Source organism: Phocoena phocoena, chromosome 20 (assembly GCF_963924675.1).
Source record: "Phocoena phocoena chromosome 20, mPhoPho1.1, whole genome shotgun sequence".
In the NCBI taxonomy this organism is placed as follows: Eukaryota; Metazoa; Chordata; class Mammalia; order Artiodactyla; family Phocoenidae; genus Phocoena; species Phocoena phocoena.
In genome coordinates, this window is record NC_089238.1 from 59,258,560 (window position 1) to 59,264,559 (window position 6,000).

The following is a 6,000-nucleotide window of genomic DNA, read 5'->3' on the forward strand; positions in this document are numbered from 1 at the left end:
ACTGACGTGGACGGCAGGGCTGTCAGATGCCAGGCGTGAGGCCTTGGGCCCAGGGGGCTCTGGGCGAAAGCTTCCCCTGCTCTGGCGTCTGCCCCAGAGCAAGGGCACCCTGGACCCTTGCCCAGCGCACACCTGCCCCCATGCAGATCTGCAACAGCTGCCGAGCCCTGGCCGTGAGGACTTGGTCTTGGCTACCTTCCGAGCGTGGCTCAGACCCTAGCAGCAACCCCGGGCCAGACCGTGGTGGGTGGCGTCTCACAGAAGGGGACTGAGCTCAGAGACATGAAGTCATTGGACCTGGGTTGCACTGGAGCAGGGTCCTGAGTTGGGCCACCCAGCCTGGTTCTCAGGACCCGAAGCCCACAGCCAATAGGCCTCAGCTGTGTGTGTGTGTGTGTGTGTGTGTGTGTCTGTGTGTGTGTGTTCCTGGGGACATGGGCAGGGGTCGGGGGGGTTGTGTGTGTCTGTGTGTGTTCCTGGGGACATGGGCAGGGGTCGGGGGGGGTCGTGTGTGTGTGTGTCTGTGTCTGTGTGTGTTCCTGGGGACATGGAGACGGGTCGGGGGGGTCGTGTGTGTGTGTGTGTGTGTGTGTGTGTGTCAGCCTCGCTCTGTGGGCCCTGTCTCTGTCTGGTCGCCGAGCTGGGAGTCATTCAGTCCAGGGTGTGGGCTGGTGGCCGTGAGCGTGTCTTTGGAGCTGTGTGCCCTGCCCAGCATGGACACTTGTCACTCAGCGTTGACCAGGATGTCCCTGAGAACATGAGATGTGATAACTTTTTCCAGCTCTGGGAGGGGCTCCGGAACAGTGCCCCAGGCTCCGTGTCCCAGGGGGCAGGATGGCCAGACCCGGCCTCCCTCCCTCCCTTGCCATGTGGCTGAGGTGAGACCCAGGGATTTGGCTTCGGACACTGGACAGAGCCCAATGCCAGGTCGAACCAAGCCAGGGAATTGCAAGTTACGTCTTAAGGAACAGAAGTCCCTCCCTGCTGGCCACGGCCCGGCCCTGGGTGCTGGCCAGCCCCCTCCCAGGCCCTATCCCCGGACATGGCAGTCTGGTCATTCTGACCCTTCAGCTGGACCAGCAGAGCCGGACAGGAACCTATATCTGGATTCTCGCCCAGGAAAATCAGAGGAGACACCGTGCTGTGGCGCCCTAGGCAGCCTCTCTCTGGGGGTTTAACTTCCAGGGGCCCTCGTGCCTGATGCTCCGTGGAGGCTCCTGGAAGCCTGGGACCCCGAGAGGGGGCAGCTGGCCAGATGCAGGCTCAGGTGGTCCCAGCGAGGATCCCAGCTCCCATCCCACCCTGGCAGGCCAGGCTCGGGAGGGATGTGAATTTCTTTCCTCGCAGGTGGGCTGGTCAGGAGGTTTCCTGGGAGCTAAACAAAGGTATTTTACCTTAACGCTCATTACCTGGGAGGCAGGTCTCCCTGGGATGGGCCATCATGTATAATTTAAGCTATAGGCAATGTCCCTCTTTTATTTTATTTTAAATTTATTTATTTATTTATATGTGTATTTTTTGGCTGCGTTGGGTCTTTGTTGCTCTGCACGGGCTTTCACTAGTTGCGGCGAGTGGGGGCTACTCTTCGTTGCAATGCACGGGGTTCTCATCCTGGTGGCTTCTCTTGTCCTGGACCACAGGCTCTAGGCACGCGGGCTTCAGTAGTTGTGGCACGTGGGCTCAGTAGTTGTGGCGCACGGGCTTAGCTGCTCCGCGGCATGTGGGATCTTCCCAGACCAGGGCTTGAACCCGTGTCCCCTGCATTGGCAGGCAGATTCTTATCCACTGTGCCACCAGGGAAGTCTGGCAATGTCCCTCAGAGTGATTAACTCATAATAGAGTAAAGGCTCTTCCCCCTTACACGCCTCCAGGCTGACGCAGCTATACTGGTGGCCCCAGATCTTGAAGGTGACATCACCACAGTGTCCTGTCCTGCAGAAAAGAGGTTGGGCCTTGGTTCCATGAGGGGTGAGCTTCCCATGGGTGACAGTGGAGAGGGTGGGGTCCTCAGAGCAGGCCCCCCCTCTTACTGTCAGGCCCAGGTGCAGGCCAGCACTGAAGGCCCTGGCTGGGTGGCCAAGGGAAGGCCAGGAAGAAGAAGGTTGAGGGTCAGGGAGGGGGTCAGTCTAACGTCCAGGGGAGGTGGAGGCCGGGTCGTCCATCTTGGCCTTTAGACAGCACTGAGTTTTGAGCTTGTGCTGGAGTAATGTGTTCAGTCCCCACAGAGGCAGGAGGGAGAGCAGACGGAGGAGAAAGCTCATGTGGTCCTGGTGGCCCCTGGGCTCCTCGGGGGGAAGGCCAGCAACCGTCTCCTCCGTCCTGAGAGGACACGATCAAGTCCTAACCCCGGTCCCGCGGATGGGGCCTTCTTGGGAAATAGATCTTTGCAGGTGTGATCAAGGTCAAATGAGGTCATAGGATGGGCCCTGAGTCCAGGGATTGGTGTCGCCATAAGAGGAGGAAAGTGCCAATGATGGGACAGGTGCTGTCCCCGCCCCGCCCCCCCCCAACCATGGCAGGCTGCACAGGGAGCGTACCCCGACACCTTGGTTTTGGACTTCCGGCTCCAGGACTGGGAAAGAGTGAACTCCTGTTGCTTGTGGTTTTATGCAGCAGCTCCCAGGAAGTGGGGAGGCTGGGGACCCAGGGGCTGCCTGGGCTTTGGTGTGTCAGAGGCGTCGAGGGACATCTGCATTTTGTCTTATTTTTCAAATTTTCTAAAATAGTTTATTGTTTAAACAGAAGGACCCCATAACCGCACTTTGTTTTGATACACTGTTTTCTCATACCAGGCATGCGGAGCTGTGATGTGGACCAGTTATGACCGACTCTCCCTCCCAGCCCTGCCGGCCCTCGGGGGCGGCCACCTCCCGGAGTCCAGGGCCTGGGGTCCCTCAGGAGCTCCGTCCACCCCTGCCCTCAACGCTGCACAGAGCGCGAGGTGTCAGGACGCTGGCTTCCACTAGGGGGCGCCCCAAACCAGGCGCTCACAGGACCCCGTTCCGCGCTGACAGCAAATCGGCAGCTTCTTCCCCAGCTTTACTGAGACGCAACTGGCAGGTAAATTATGTGTGAGTTTAAGGCGTTCGATGTGATGATTTGATACACTTACACATTTTGGGACAATTCCCACAACAAGGCTGGACCACCAGCATCACCTCCCATAATCACCTGTTCTTTGTGTGTGGTGATCAGACTAAGATTACTCTCTGAGCAGCTTTCAGCTGTACACACAGTATTGTGAGCTGCAGTCACCATGCTGTACATCAGATCCCAGAGCTTACTCACGACTGGAAAGTCCTGCCATTTGACCAACACCTCCCCGTTTCCCCTCCCCCACAGTCCCTGGCCGCCACCCTCTACTGCCTGTTTTTATGAGTTTGGCTTTTAGATTCCACATGTAACTGAGATCATACAGTGAGAACAGAGCGTCCTTTTCTGTGTGGCTTATTTCGCTGAGCATAATGCCCTCTAGGTTCATCCTTGTTCCAGAAATGGCAGGATTTCCTTCTTTTCTATGCTGAATGCTATTCCTCTGCGTGTGTGTGTGTGTGTCGTGTGTGTGTGTGTGTGTGTGTGTGTGTGTTTGAGAGAGAGAGAGAGAGAGAGAGCGCGCGCGCGAGAGAGAGAGAGGGTGGGGCTGGGCGAGGAGGGAGAGACAATCCTCTCTATCCATCATCCACTGATGGACACTTAGGTTGCTTCCATGTCTTGGCTGTTGTGAATAGTGCTGCTGTGGATGTGGGAGATGTCCCTTCGAGGGTGATTTCATTTCCTTTGGAAAAGGAAATGAAATTCCACCCAGGAGTGGAATTGCTGGATCATATGGTAGTCCTATTTTTAATTTCTTGAGGAAACTCCGTACTGTTTCCATAGTGGCTGCACCAATTTACATTCCCACCAACAGTGCAGGAGGGTTCCTTTTTCTCCACATCCTCACCAACACTTGTTTTTTCTTGTCTCTTTGATAATAGCTATTCTGACGGGTGTGAGGGAATATCTCACTGTGGTTTTGATGTGCATTTACCTGATGATTAGTGATGTTGAGCACCTTTTCATGTCCCTGGTTACCATCTGTATGTCTTCTTTCAGAAAATGTCTAGTCAGGTCCTCTGCCCACTTTTTAATTGGGTTATTTGCTCTTTTTTTGCTATTGAGTTGTATGAGTTCCTTATATATTTTGGATATTAACCCCTTATCAGATGAATGGTTTGCAAATATTTTCTCCCTTCTGTAGGTTTCATTTTCATTTTGTTAATGGTTTCTTTTGTTGTGCAGAAGCTTTATAGTTGTATGCAGTCCCACTCATTTCTTTTTGCTTTTGTTGTTTGTGCTTTTGGTGTCATATCCAAAAAATCGTTGCTGAGACCAATGTCAAGGAGCTTTTTCTCTGTTTTCTTTTCAGGGTTTTGTGGCTTCAGGTCTTACATTTAAGGCTTTAATTCATTTTGAGTTAACTTTTGTGAATGGTGTAAGATAGCAGTCCAGTTTCACTGTTTTGCATGTAGCTGTCCAGTTTTCCCAACACCATTTATTGAAGAGACCATCTTTTCTCCATTGAGTATTCTTGGCTCCCTTGTCAAATGTTAGTTGACCAGATATGCAGGGGTTTATTTCTGGGCTCTGTATTCTGTTCATTGGTCTAGGTATCTGTTTTTAGGCCAATACCATACTGTTTTTGGTTTTTTTTTAACCATACTGTTTTGATTACTGTAGCTTTGTAATATAGTTTGAAATCAGGCCGTGTGATGCCTCCAGCTTTGATCTCCTTTCTTAGGATTGTTTTGGCTATTCAAGGTCTTTTGTAGTTCCATACAAGTTTTAGGATTATTTTTTTTATATATATTTCTGTGAAAAATGCCATTGGAATTTTGATGGGGATTGCATTGAATCTGTAGATGGCTTTGGGTAGTATAGACATTTTAACAATATGAATTCTTATGATTTATGAACATGGGATACCTTTCCATTTATTTGTGTCTTCAATTTCTTTCATCAGTGCGTCATGGTTTTCAGTGTACAGGTCTTTCACCTTCTTGATTAAATTTATTCCTGGGTGTTTTTATTGTTTTTGATGCTATTACAAATGGGGTTTTTTTTTCTTTTTCATATAGGGAAAATTTATAATAATTTTTGCCTCAGAGTGAGTATTCCAGCATCTCAAGGCAGAAACAGTCATGTGTGTTGTCTGGTGGTAGCTGCTGCTCATTCCCCACTGGGCATTTCAGTAGCTGTGGAAATGGGTAAACTCCCAGTTCCTAAACACAGTTGTTTCCAAGAGCTTGGGCTGAGGGATTGTGGACATCTGAGAGGTCAGCCTTGTAAAACCAATTTAAAACATGTGATTGAGAAATTGATTTCAACGTGTGATTTAAAGTTGAAATCTTACTGGGTACATACAATATTGGACCAGCTCAGAGAGCTTTGGGGGCTCCAGCTTCACAAGTGTAATTTGCTAGATGTACAAGTTTCTGTTTGTTCTGTGAGACAACTGTAGGAGCTAAAAAGAAAGTCAAATGGAGTGCATGTAGTAATACAATTAAACATGTTTATAGGAGCTTGACTAGGTTTCTAAATGGAATCAAACCTGAATCAAAGACTTTAAAAGTGATGAATAAATAGAATATTAAACTTCGTAGACTGAATGTGTAAGAAACTGGGATTGAAAGCTTTTATCATTAATAAACTGGATTTTATTAAATGGTAAAAGGCACAGTGAACCACATGAAAGCCACCAAATCTCACAGCTGACATCAGTTTTGGGAACTGGAACCATCCCTTTCCCAGGACAAGTGACTCAGGCCTTTACCCCCCCACCCAATGAACTGGCAGCCAAAGCAGGGGCTCCTGCATGGACCCTGCCTCTGAGGTCAGGTTTCTGCATGTTCGCCCCCCAAGCCCCTGTCTTCTGGGACTTGTGGATGAAGTGAGACCCCAGAACCCCCAGACTCGGCTCTGATTGGGCCGCTCGGAGGCCGGCCCCTTCCCCAGCCTTGGACT